The sequence below is a fragment of the Ambystoma mexicanum genome, chromosome 2p, assembly GCF_040938575.1.
Source record: "Ambystoma mexicanum isolate Mex_15411 chromosome 2p, UKY_AmexF1_1, whole genome shotgun sequence".
Lineage (NCBI taxonomy): Eukaryota > Metazoa > Chordata > Amphibia > Caudata > Ambystomatidae > Ambystoma > Ambystoma mexicanum.
Window position 1 is genome coordinate 343,740,366 of NC_090923.1, and position 13,504 is coordinate 343,753,869.

Here is a 13,504-nt window from a genome sequence, read left to right on the forward strand (position 1 = left end):
AAAGTGTACTTATGTGTAATGTGATGTGAAATTGTAGCTGCCAGCTGCTGTGCGGTCATGTGCTAATATCGTCCCATCACTTCTAGGATTCTTTAATTTGGCCTCCACAGCACCAAGGCTAGATTGTTTTGCATGCAGTAGAACATGTTTGAAGGGTCCCTGTCACCATTGTTCTCAAATATCGGCTTTAATCAAGCAGGATACAGGAGACAGGCAGTGTCAGTTCACCTTTTACATTATGGTGGATTTGCTCAGAGCACACAAATATATACACCAAGTTAAAGGAAAAGGAAATGGGATTCTGAGCTCTGTAACCTGAGCTCTGTAACCTGCAATGAACAAGTTACTTACCACTGATAATGTTCTTTCGATTGGATGTTCCTCCCACGTATTCCTCATTTTATGATAATTAAACTTCCAGCTTTAGCTGCTTTGGAAAAAAATTTTGACAGGGAGTGCTGTGTGTCGTCTCGTCGAGTCGATGTCCTTCGAAGACTGCCTTCGACTGTTGATGTAATCATCAGTATTAATACTGCACACAGCACCCGTTGGCTTCAGTTCTGTTTTTCTCCTACAGAGAGGAATTACCAGGCGTACCATAGACTGTAGGCTCCAAGAAAGCGTAAAGTGTAAGAACACGTATTCCTAATCTTATGATAAACCTCCAAAGTAGTAATAATTTGGTGGTGGGAATACAGATTATATTTTGTTTTAACTGTTGTCATGGACTGAATGAAGGACCACTTTTCCAAATGGTCCTTCCTGACTGGAAGATGAATCCAGGCAGTAATATTTTACAAAAGTGTGAATAGACGACCAAGTGGCTGCTGAATAAAATGTCTTTGACTGGGACACCTCTCCGTAGAGAAGCAGAGGTTGCCATGCCCCTTGTGGAATGTGCTCTCAAGCCTTCCGTCAGTTCTTTGCCTGCTAACCTGTAACATTCCTCAATAGCCAGGATGATCCATCTGTATAGGGTCTGTTTTCTAACAGCTAAACCCAATTTAGGGCCTGCATAGCCAATAAATAACTGGTCATTTTGACAACATTTTGCCATTCTTGATATATGAAAATGGAGAGCCCTTTTTGGGTCTCTGTGACGTTTCAGCAATTATAATTACATTAATAAAACTCTGAGTCGTTGAGTAGGTGGCTTGGATTACGAAGAGAATCCAATTCTTTATTAATATAACCTTTTCTTTTATGAACTTTGATAAAGGATATGTCTTCCCTTGAGGAATTGCCCAGCTTCTCTATTTGGTTGCCACAGCTGGTAAGTATAGTTAAGAGTCAATTTAGCTGCTTTAATGTCCTTTCAGTTTTTTTGACCTTTTCCCTCTTTCTGTGTCTTTCTCTTCATCAGACTCTAAGGTTATCTCTATCCATGTTTGTTGCTTGTTTTTCTTCTCTCCTCTTTAATCTATTCTTAGTTCTCTGTCTCTTGGTTGTCTTTTCTTTTAACCCTCCTCCTCTTTTCATGCAAGGGCCTCTCTTCTGTCCCCTTCAGCCTATTAGATGTCTGAACACCTTGCTCCTCACATTGGGCAAAAGCTCTTCCTCAATAGTTTGTAGCGCAATGGCGCTTCATACCCAGTTCGCAGCACTTCGGTGCTTTATTAATAGTTCGTAGCGCAACGGCGCTTTATGCCCAGTTCGTAGCACAACGGTGCTTTATAAACAATTTTTAGCGCAACAGCGCTTGCTTATTGATTTCTAACACGGCTGCGTTCACCTTACCCCAGCCTTTTCATTGGAAGCGCAACGGCGCTGTTTCCTTTCCAAATGCCTCACTGCTACTCGCCTGGATCACTTCACACGGGCCTTCAGCTGCTCGCCTGGATCACGTCACACGGGTCTTCTCCAAAACGAGCGGCGCTGTATCCCTCTCTTCTCCCTCATAAACACTTGCGTTGGTTCATACCTCTCTCAGACGTCGTCTTCAGATGACGGTTTCTCTCTCTCTCTCCGGCGGTAACGATCGCCTCGTCAGCTTGACAGGAATTGTTCGCCTTGTAACTATATCATTCAAGAAGGCGGCTTCACAGATCAGCAGCAGTTACATTCGCAGCTTTGCAAGGACGACAACGATCGTCCACATTTCTTCATAAAAATCACCTCCTTTTTTCACGTAGGGACACCGGCACACCATTAGCTGTGTCCCTTCAGATCAATACACCCAGCTGAAACCGTTGGGCTCGACCTCCTCCTCGTCACACACCGTTTCCTAGGAAACACAGAGTTGGTTAGAGGAAAGTCCATACAGGAATCAATTCCTGATTCTGTAGTCTTGCCTTAATAGACTTCTGCCGTGTACACAAAGAAATCAGAGGCATGAGAAAGATCTACACATTGTCACACCCCCTCTACTAAACCCTTACGATCGGGAAGGGTTTCTGCTCTGGACAGATAATCAGCTTGGGTTAAAAACTTCCCTGGTTTATGAATTGTTCTAAAAGAGAAGGGCTGGAGGGAAAGGAACCACCTAAGTATTCTCTGATTTGAATCCTTGTTACGAGCAAGCCAGACTAATGGGGCATGATCAGTTAGTAATGTAAACTCTCGGCCTAACAAATAATATCTTAGAGCGTCAATAGCCCACTTTACTGCCAAACACTCCTTCTTGATGGTTGGATAATTTAGTTCGTGCGGTAACAATTTCCGACTGATGAACAGTATTGGCCTTTCCTTTTCTCCCTGGTCCTGGAACAACACAGCTCCGAGTCCCGTACCTGAGGCATCCGTGTGGAGATAAAATGTGGCGTCAAAATTTGGGCAATGTAAGACAGATTTTTCGGTGAGGGCCTCCTTTAAGGCCTTAAATGCCTGCAAAGTCTCCAGAGTTTCCCAAGTTTTCCTTGATGTTGAGCTCTTTTTTAAGAGATCGGTGAGAGGAGTGGCTAAGGTAGAAAAGTGTGGAATAAATCTTCTGTAATATCCCACAAACCCTAGAAAAGCCTGCACTTGTTTCGGTGTTGTTGGAAACTTCAACTGTTTAATCGCCTTGATTTTCTCCTCCTGGGGTCTGATGATCCCCTGACCTACATAATATCCCAAATACTTTGTATGGAACATGGCGACATGGGTTTTCTTGGGATTTACAAGCCTGCTTCAGCGTCTCCAGTATTTTCTCAAGATGTTGTAGGTGTCCTGTCCAGGTGTTGCTGTAGATTATAATATCGTCGAGATATGCACCGGCATACTGTTCATGTCCCTTTATAAGGTGGTTCATTAGTCGCTGAAAGGTCGCAGGAGCCCATGCAATCCAAAAGGTAATACCGTAAATTGATATAAACCCGTAGGTGTGGCAAATGCAGTCTTCTCCTTATCTGAAGGCAGTAGGGGAATTTGCCAGTAACCCTTGGTTAAGTCAATTGTAGTCAAAAACCTCACCTTCCCTAGATAATTCAGCAGGTCTTATATTCGAGGCATTGGATAGGCATCGAATTTAGAAATCTCATTTACCTTCCGGAAATCCATGCAGAACCTCACACTCCCATCCGGTTTAGGTACCAGGACCACAGGGTAACACCAGTCACTGTAAGATGGTTCAATGATCCCCAGATCCAACATTTCCTGTACCTCTTGGTTGAAGGCTCTGATCTTTGACTCAGGAATCCGATAAGGTCTTTGCCTAACTATTGCCCCAGGTTTGGTGACTATACGATGATTGGTTAAGTTAGTCTTCCCTGGTAAGGAGGAGAATATATTTGAAAACCGTTGTACTACGTTAGCCAATTCAGTTTTTTGGACAGCTGACAAATTTGGGTTGATATTTAGGCCCTCGGAACCAGTTGTCTTCCTTAATTGGAGAAATGGTTCCTCTGCTGCTCCCTCCACAGATATCATGGCCATTGTTGGGACTGGTGAGATCCATCTTTTAAGTAAATTGACATGATATGTTTGATAGGGAAATTTACAGTCCGTCTGTTTCACTTTGTAGGTTAAAGGACCCAAAACTTCTTGAATCTCATAAGGACCTTTCCAAGTAGCTAACATTTTGTTCTCTGACGCAGGTACCAACAATAGCACTTGATCTCCCTCCCTAAAAGTACGTAACTGCGAATGTTGATTGTAGTATTTCTCTTATCTTATTTGCGCTTGACTAAGATTATCCCTGGCAATACTTTGTAGTTTTTCCACCCTTTCCTGTAGCTGAGAAGCATATTCGGTTAATGTTATCTCCTGTTTCGGTTGCTCCTCCCAAGCTTCTTTTAACAGGTCTAACAAAGTACGAACGGGTCTACCGAACAGTAATTCAAAGGGTGAAAACCCTGTTGAGCATTGAGGAGTGTTCCTAAGGGTCATTAAAATCCATGGAAGTACTCTATCCCAGTCTTTACTCTCTGGGGGAAGTTGTTTTCTTCAGCATTTGTTTGATGGTATAATTATAACGTTCCACCAACCCATCAGTCTGTGAGTGGTACACAGCTGTTTTTAGATTTTCTATTTTTAGTGTCTCACAGACTTGTTGTAGAACCATGGACATGAAATTTGACCCCCGATCGGTGACAATCTCCCAACTCGTCCAATAAAAGGCATTAGTGCGTCACAAATCTGTTGGGTATTTGTTGCCTTCAAGGGAAATGCCTCTGGGTATCTGGTTGCATAGTCGACCACTACAAGAATGTATTTGTGACCTCTTCGAGTCGGCTCCAAAGGTCCCACCATATCGATTCCTATTCGACTGAACGGTTCTGTAACCAGGGGCATAGGTTGAAGTGGTGCCCTCCTCACATTGGCCCAGTTCTTCAGCTGACATTCTTCACAGGACTGACAAAATCGACCCACCTGCTGGTACACTCCCGGCCAATAGAATCTATCTAGGATCTTTTTAGTTGTCTTCTCCGTTCCCAAGTGACCCTCACCAATTTGAAGGTGAGGGACCTCTAGTACAGTCTTATAGTATTTCTGGGGTGTCAGTAACTGTTTTAGGTCCTCTCCATTCCTGGACTTACTTATTCTATAGTACAAACCATTTTCCTTAATGAAGCGTGGTCCCTCTCCTGCTATTCCCCGTCTTCCTCAATCCTCCAATCCACTGTTACCGGGAAAACATTTTTAGCTCTCCACTCTTCCTTCAGCAACCGCTTGAGCTTTTTACTCTTGTGTGTTTTGGGAAGCGGACTTGGTATTTCATCTCTATGGAAAGGGGCCGTTTCCAGCCAGCTCTTCTCAATCTTATGAACTAATTCTGGAAATGTTGGTATATCTGAGCCAATTAGAAGTGGCTTCGGTAAACGAGGTAGCACTGCTGCTGTTACCCCCATTGTCTCCCCGACCATCTTAATTTGTATTTCCTTGGAGGGGTAAACCCTTATATCCCTATGGACACATCGGATAGGTATTTTCCCTGAGGAATAGAAATCTTCACCTACCAGCTCCGATGTCACCGCAGTCTGTAGACTTCCGGAGTCGACCAACGCGGTGGTAGGTTTTCCATCGACCTCTGCCTCGCATGTATATAGATATTGTGACTGACTCCCATTTATCTGTTCCGGGACTTCATTTCTCTTTTGAGATTCGAGGACTCCAACATCCATTGGTTCAACTTTCAGCTTTTTTGGACAAAGTCTTGCAAGGTGTCCCCAGTCCCCACAGTCAAAACACTGCGGACCCCTAGGGGTAGGTGTAGTTTGACGATAATTTATAGGACCCTCACTGTTGGGTCTGGAACGTATATTGTCTCCGTCCGGTCTTCGTAGCAATGAGTGTGGCCATCTTGGTTGAGTCGCCGGCTTATTCAACAAAAGGGGTGGTTTATAACTCGTCGTATAAGTCAACACCTTGCCTTGTCCAGCTTTTTGGTAAACTGAAGCTACCTCTACAGCCTCGCTTAATGACAATCTGGGATGTTGTTTGACCCATCTCTGCAATGGCCCAGGGAGAGCGTCGATGAACTGTTCCAAAACAATATTTTCTGTTATCTCTGCAGAGGTGATCGTACCAGGCTGTAACCATTTCTCTGCCAACTCCTTTACTCGGTAATATAACTGTCTTGGAGTTTCTTCCCCCTTCAATTTGACTTCTCTAAACTTGACTCGATACGTTTCTTTGTCGTGACCCATTCGCTCCAACACTACCTTTTTCATGTCTCCGTAGCTGGTGTTGTAACGCTCACCTGATTCCCACGGAGGCGCAGGTCTGGCTTCGAGTGCTGATGCTTCTTCAATGGTGAAGCGCAGGACTCTGAAGATGGACAGGAAGGGCCCTCTACTCTGGCTTCTCCGGCTCGCAGGAATATTCCCCTGTGCGTGAAAAGGGAGTATTACCTACTGACTGAGTTATGCTCAAGCCTCCCACTCTCTTCCAACCCTCCACGATACCCCTTCCACGATTCCCCGTGAAGTCTCACCTTAGGGTCTGAAAGAACAAGCTCTCCATCCTGCTTCTGACGCAGGGGCGCGTTGAACCCAGTTACTTCACTGGATTGGGGTTGGATGGGAGTTCAGGTAAGCTTGATTATACTGGTAAGGCGCTGTAAAAGTTCTGTTGCAAGTTCAAAAGTTCAAGCTTTAAATAATAATGTTCATTGTCTTTTTTCAGGTGATGAATGAAGATTCCTTTGGAGACTTCTTGCAACAAAGCGCTGATGTTGATGTCTTTTCCCCATAGGGGCCGGGGTTCGGAATGCCGGAGATATGGCGCCGACCCGAAGTGAAACGTGCAGTTCCAGTAAAGATCTGGTAAGTCCTAGATGAGCGCTCAGGTAATGTTTTTGCATTCGCTCATCTAATGTCTGTCTTTTTTCCCCCATAGGGGCCGGGGTCCTGCTTGGAAGCAGCAAGACCCGAAATGAAATGGGAATGACCCAACAGGTAAGTCTTAGAAGGAAACTGAGCTTTTCCTATTCCCTTCCTTCTCTCACCTCTTATTCTTGTCTTTTTCTCTAGGCTCTGGGAAGTGGCTGTGTATCCGGATGATCGCTGCTGAAGGTGGAGGAACCCAGGAAAGGTGAGTGAAATGCAGCGCTGCAGCGATCGTAACAAAATGCTTTTAAAAATGATGTCTTCCCTTTCAGGATCGTCGGTGATGTCTCCGTGGTGCAGATTAGCTGGTAGGTCTCTTGTCTCCCTTTGCAGGTGACCCAGGATGCTGACAGGCGTGGCTGAAGTCCAGATGCAGGAGCTGACACGGTGAGCGTCCAGCTGCGAGGAGCAGAACCACGCGAAGTGGGAGTTGCTGATCGGGTGTGGTTTAAATAGCTTTGGAAGAAGTTCCAAGTGTGTATCCTTCCCCCGATCAGGTATGTATCCTTCCCCGACCACACCCGGGTGGAAAGTAGTCCCACAGGTAAAGTAGTTCCTATTCAGGCCTCAAGATGGCCTGGATGTGGCAGCATGGTCTGCATCAGGTAAGTGCACATTAAAACACTTGAACACATGTCTAGCTTTATGAGCCTGGCGCCTAAGGCGCCAGGACAGAGGTCCAACATGAGCCTGGTGCCTAAGGCGCCAGGACTGCGTCCAAAGGGCCCCATCTTGGGCCCGCTGGCACTCCCCTGGGGGAAATGATGCCTGCCTCTGGGGTCGCTGGGTCGGACCTGGCTCCTTGGAGGTAGGCATCATGACAGGTGTCGCCTGCCGGGTTTGCAGCCTGATATGCACACTGCATTTCACCGGTCGTCAATGGTGCGATGTAATGACACCATCTCTCGGCGGGCCATTGAGCATTGCGAGTTACTCTCTCAAAATTCACGAAAAAGTGTCCTGGATCCTCGCCTGCTGAATACTTTTGCAACACAGTGGTAGGGACCTGAGGACTGTTTCGTACATTCATTACTTCAAGTAATTGAGCTTGTTGCATCTGTAAAGCCTGTTGAAAGGCTAACCAGTCGGCTTGAGCTTGCTGTGACTGCATTTGCAAGGCTTGTTGTAAGAGTTGTTGGCCCTCGCTTAGTGTCTTAATTAGGTCCTCTATGACGTTCTCACAATCCCACTTCTGACACCAAATGTGACGTTTCAACAATTATAATTACATTAATAAAACTCTGAGCCGCTGAGTAGGTGGTTTGGATTATGAAGAGAATCCAATTCTTTATTAATATAACCTTTTCTTTTATGAACTTTGATAAAGGATATGTCTTCGCTTGAGGAATTGCCCAGCTTCTCTATCTGGTTGCCACAGCAGGTAAGTATAGTTAAGAGTCAATTTAGCTGCTTTAATGTCCTTTCAGTTTTTTTGACCTTTTTCCTCTTTCTGTGTCTTTCTCTTCATCAGACTCTAAGGTCATCTCTATCCATGTGTGTTGCTTGTTTTTCTTCTCTCCTCTTTAATCTATTCTTAGTTCTGTGTCTTGGTTCTTTTCTTTTAACCCTCCTCCTCTTTTCATGCAAGGGCCTCCCTTCTGTCCCCTTCAGCCTATTAGATGTCTGACCGCCTTGCTCCTCACATTGGGCAAAAGGTCTTCCTCAATAGTTTGTAGCGCAACGGCGCTTCATACCCAGTTCGTAGCACTTCGGTGCTTTATTAATCGTTCGTAGCGCAACAGCGCTTTATGCCCAGTTCGTAGCACTTCAGTGCTTTATTAATAGTTCGTAGCGCAACAGCGCTTTATGCCCAGTTCGTAGCACAACGGTGCTTTATAAACAATTTTTAGCGCAACAGCGCTTGCTTATTGACTTCTAACGCGGCTGCGTTCGCCTTACCCCAGCCTTTTCATTGGCAGCGCAACGGTGCGGTTTCCTTTCCAAACGCCTCACTGCTGCTCGCCTGGATCACGTCACACGTGCCTTCAGCTGCTCGCCTGGAACACGTCACATGGGTCTTCTCCAAAACGAGCAGCGCTGTATCCCTCTCTTCTCCCTCATAAACACTTGCGTTGGTTCATACCTCTCTCAGACGTCGTCTTCAGATGACGGTTTCTCTCTCTCTCTCCGGCGGTAACGATTGCCTTGTCAGCTTGACAGGAATCGTTCGCCTTGTAACTATATCATTCAAGAAGACAGCTTCACAGATCAGCAGCAGTTGCATCCGCAGCTTTGCGAGGACGACAACGATCGACCACATTTCTTCATAAAAATCAACTCCTTTTTTCACGTAGGGACACCGGCACACCATCAGCTGTGTCCCTTCAGATCAATACGCCCAGCTGAAACCATTGGGCTCGACCTTCTCCTCATCACACACCGTTTCCTAGGAAACACAGAATTGGTTAGAGGAAAGTCCATACAGGAATCACTTCCTGATTCTGTAGTCATGCCTTAATAGACTTCTGTCGTGTACACAAAGAAATCAGAGGCATGAGAAAGATCTACACATTGTCACAATCCCGCATATGTAATCTTTCCTCCTCCTTTCCAGGATGAGGAGGTGGATAGAAAGTTGTCTTTTGTACAAGTGGAAGTTGGAGACTACCTTAGGTAGAAAATAAGGTTTCGCCCTGAGAACAACCTTATCTTCATAGAAAACCGTATGGGGGGGTTTACAGGAAAGTGCCTGCAACTCGCTTACTCTTTGGGCTGACGTTATTGCGATTAGCAAAACAGTTTTCAAGGTTAACCGTCCTAATGGGCATGAATGTATAGGCTCAAAAGGAATGCATGTTAGAAATGTTAACACCAGGTTAAGATCCCATACAGGGAATTTGAATGGAACTGCTGGAAATATGTTAGTAAGACCTAAGAATTGAACAATAAGAGGGATTTAAAAATATCAAAATTCCTCTGAAGAGTGCCCCAGATTCGCCAAATGTAACAAAAAAGAAAGCACCATATGCGTGCCACATAGAAAGGGATTCACATTTGTCATGATGCCTACCCCCGGAGCACCAGGACAGGCCCAGCACCCCTGGGAGCAGGCATCATGCCCTCGGGTAACAGCCCACCGGCCCCTAGTAGGGGCTCTTTGGACTTTGGCGACAGGCTCATGTTGGATATCAGTCCTGGCGCCATAGGCGCCAGGCTCATAAAAGAGGGTATTTGGTGCACTTACCTGACACAGACCATGCTGCATGAAGCCTCAAGCCAAATGAGGCTTAGGAGGGACTATTTTCTCAAAGGAACTATTTTACTTGGGTGGGGACCGTGGAAGAATACTTACCTGGAACTTCTTCCAAGGCTATTTAAACCACGCCCGGACTGCCACACGTGCTTCGCGTTGCTCTGCATCTAGCAGCTGAACGCTCACCGTGCCTGCTCCTGTATCTTGCCTCCAGCCACGCCCGCCTCGATCTTGGGATACCTGAAAGGAAGGAAGGGAAGAGAAAAGGTGAAAACCAAGAACTTAATCTAATTTCTTACCTGTCTCCGGAATCATCACGCCAGCGATCCTGAAGTTAGACATTCTTTAAAAGCATCGCGCTACTTGTAGCAGCGCCGCGCATCACTCACCTGCCTCGTGGGCTCTTCACTATCCACCGCAACCTTCTGGGCATTCCGCCACATCTTTGCACCTGCAGGGGAGAAGAAGAGACATAAGGTGAGCAGGAGGAACAAATGAGGAAAGCCTGATTTTCCGTCACAAGACTTACCTGGCCATATTTGACGGAACCACTCCTCATTTTGGGTCGGCGCCACTTCTTGGCCTGGTACCGCACCCCGGCCCCTAAGGGGAAAAAAGAAAGACATTATTAGAGGAATTCAAAGACATTTAAAGGGATCATTTTATCACAAACTCAAGTTTATCTCCGGCAATATCCCTCGAAGCATCACTTCCACTCTGCACCTGAAAATAAGGACAGATCGCAGGTTAAGAAAAGCAAACAAAGAGAAGACTCTACTCTGGAACTTTTTAAACTGCATACTTACGGCATTTCGCCTTCCGAAACCAGTGAAGTAACTGGTCAAATACGCGCCCCTGCACCAGAAGCAGGATGGAGAGCTCATCCATTCAAACATTAAGGTGAGCCTTGAATGGGGATTTCGGAGGTGGTCAGAGAAGAGCAAAGGGGAGGTGGGAAGCAATCACAATAGTCTGCAGTCAGTTAATCCCCTTTCTCCACCTACAGAAAGATTTTTCTACGGGCCAGACAAGCCAGATTTGGGGGTCCAGTTCAGTCGGTGTTTCGAATCCTGCGCATCACGCTTGAAGAGGTCACAGCAATCCAGACCAGGTCAGCGCCTCTGTGGGAGCCAGGTGAGCGTTACAACATTCTTATCCCTGCGCCAATTGGTGAACTTGGCCGAACGGCAGTGGTACAAATATTTCATTGCCGGCCTTCTGGCCTGAAAGCAAGATCTCCATTACGTCATCCGGGAGGTCCCAATCCTTGTATCTCAACCTCTCAGAAACCATGCATGAAGGTTGAGAGTCTTGATCACTGGATAGATTACCCGACCCTCCTCTCACGAGAGAAGGTCCTCTCTTTGTGGAAGACACAATGGAGGGCAGATGTACATGTCCAGGAGGTCCAGGTACCCTAACCCTCTGACCCAATCCGGAGCAATTAGGATCATGGATTTTCCGAGCTTTCTCAAACTCCTGATCACATGAGGAATGACGGGGACTGGAGGAAACTCCCAGTCCACTACAAATGCGTCTCCTAGAGCTCCTCTTGGAGGAAATTCCCTGGAGCAGTACAGTTCACACGGCGGTTGGCATTGGTCGCAAACAGCCCACTTGCGGGATTCCCCAAAGGGTGAATATCTCTAGAATGACTTCCTGAGCTAGTTCCCACTCGTCAGAGACTGTGCTCTGCCTGCTCAGACCGTCCACCGTTGTGTTCTCCTCTCCGGCTAGGTGAAATGCTGATAGAGAGATTCCTTCTTGAATTGCCCAGAACCAGAGTTGCATTGCGCCTCTGCACAGTGGTAGTAACCCTACGCCTCCTTTCTTTTTGAGGTAGTACATGGCCACTGTGTTGTCCATCATTATCAGGACATTCTTTCCCCATAAAGAGGGCAGAAAGGCCTTCAGCCCTAGTCTGATTGCCCCCAGCTCCAAAAGGTTGATGTGTTGTCTTGACTCCGACGGAGATCAACGACCGTTGATTTTCAGCTTGTTGGTGTGGGCTCCGCACCCCGTGAGAGAGGAGTCCGTTACTACAGTTATCTCCAGCCATGGTTGCCAAAAAGATTTTCCCTTGAGAATGTTTTCCTTGCAAGCCCATAACAGAAGGTCCTGAGAGACTCTGCTCAGAACTTTAAGGTGGTCTGACATTCTGTGTGAGAATTGGGACCATTGAATCCTAAGAGCCCATTGGAGGGATCTCATTCTTTTTTTAAAAAAAATGTTTAACTTTATTTAACATGCACAGGGCTACATGCTTGCAACAAGCATTTGAATTTTCGTTTATAGGTCGCCAATACAGATACATCATAGGTTTATAGTCATTACATTGACAGCCAAAGCATCTAATGCCATACCATCTAAAAAAAGCATTTTTTAAAAAAAGCATCTAATGCATTTTTTTCAATTTTTTTTTTAATGGGGCTCTCCACCCACCTTTCTTTAACCTTTAAAACCCATTTTTATTAAACTAAACCCTTTACCATCTAAAATAAAATGTAGTAGATGCTGTATTTTTAGATGCTTTTTTTTAGACGATTTGGCTGTCGATTTCGATCAATTGCCATCATTATTTACATTTTGGCGTTCCAGATAGTGCCGGAAGTCGCCACAGATGTCTTGTGGGTGGCACGTCGAGGCCTGGAGATTGGCAAACATTTCTTCCCTGTCATTGGGCCAGATCGTATAATTTAACCAGACAGCATGCATGGGGGCCTCCCTCCACGCCCAGCGCATCAGGATAGCTCTTTTAGCCAGTATAAGGCCTAAGTTAACAAACTTACGCTTCAAGAGATTCAGCTTCTTGACATATCCCAACAAACATATTGAAGGTTCCCATATTAATGGCTGGCCCACAATTTCCTCTATTGTACAACATACTGTATCCCAATACCCCAACAGTGCTTGACCCGACCACAGCATATGTACAATATCAGCATCTGAGGCGCTGCACCTAGGGGATCCCCCTTCTGATGAAGGGAATATTTTCTTGAGGCGGGCCGAGGTGAAGTACGTTCTGTTTACAATCTTAAAGTGGAGTTATCTATGTCTGCTATTCAAAATCACCCGTTTCGTAAGCATTCATATTTGGGACCAGTGGGTATCAGGGAAGAAGGTGTGAAGGTCCCTCTCCCATTTACCCCTTATATCTGCTGTCTGTGTGTAGGACATCTGCGCTAGTTTATATAGTGCCAATACAGATTTCTTCCTTGTTTCAGGCAAAAGCAAGTAGTTATGGCACGAATGTGTTGCAGGTTCCTGAGGGAACCTGGGCCACACCGATGCTACAGCTGAAAATATTGGAGTCTACGAAGCGGTGTGTCACCAACGTGTATCTTAACCTGGTCCCAGGGGATAAACAGGCCCTCATGGAATAGGTCTCCCAGATGGGATATGCCAGCCTCTTGCCAGTGCTCTCGCCAGTGACTTGTCTTGTTTGGGGCCCAAAAACGGCATGTTCCAGAGCGGTATAGCCTGATTATACAGTATTGTGTTTATAGGGCGCTTCGCCAACCTAGACCAAGCCTGCTGAGTGGCCCTGACAGGGTCTAGCTGGTGG

At 45.9% G+C, this 13,504-nt stretch overlaps 1 protein-coding gene across 1 annotated transcript in view; it reads right to left on the reverse strand.

The window, feature by feature from the left end:
* Positions 1 to 13,504, reverse strand: part of DNAH12 (dynein axonemal heavy chain 12) — a 3,791,933-nt gene that overhangs the window by 1,964,132 nt on the left and 1,814,297 nt on the right. The gene's annotated exons all lie outside the window — the stretch shown is intronic.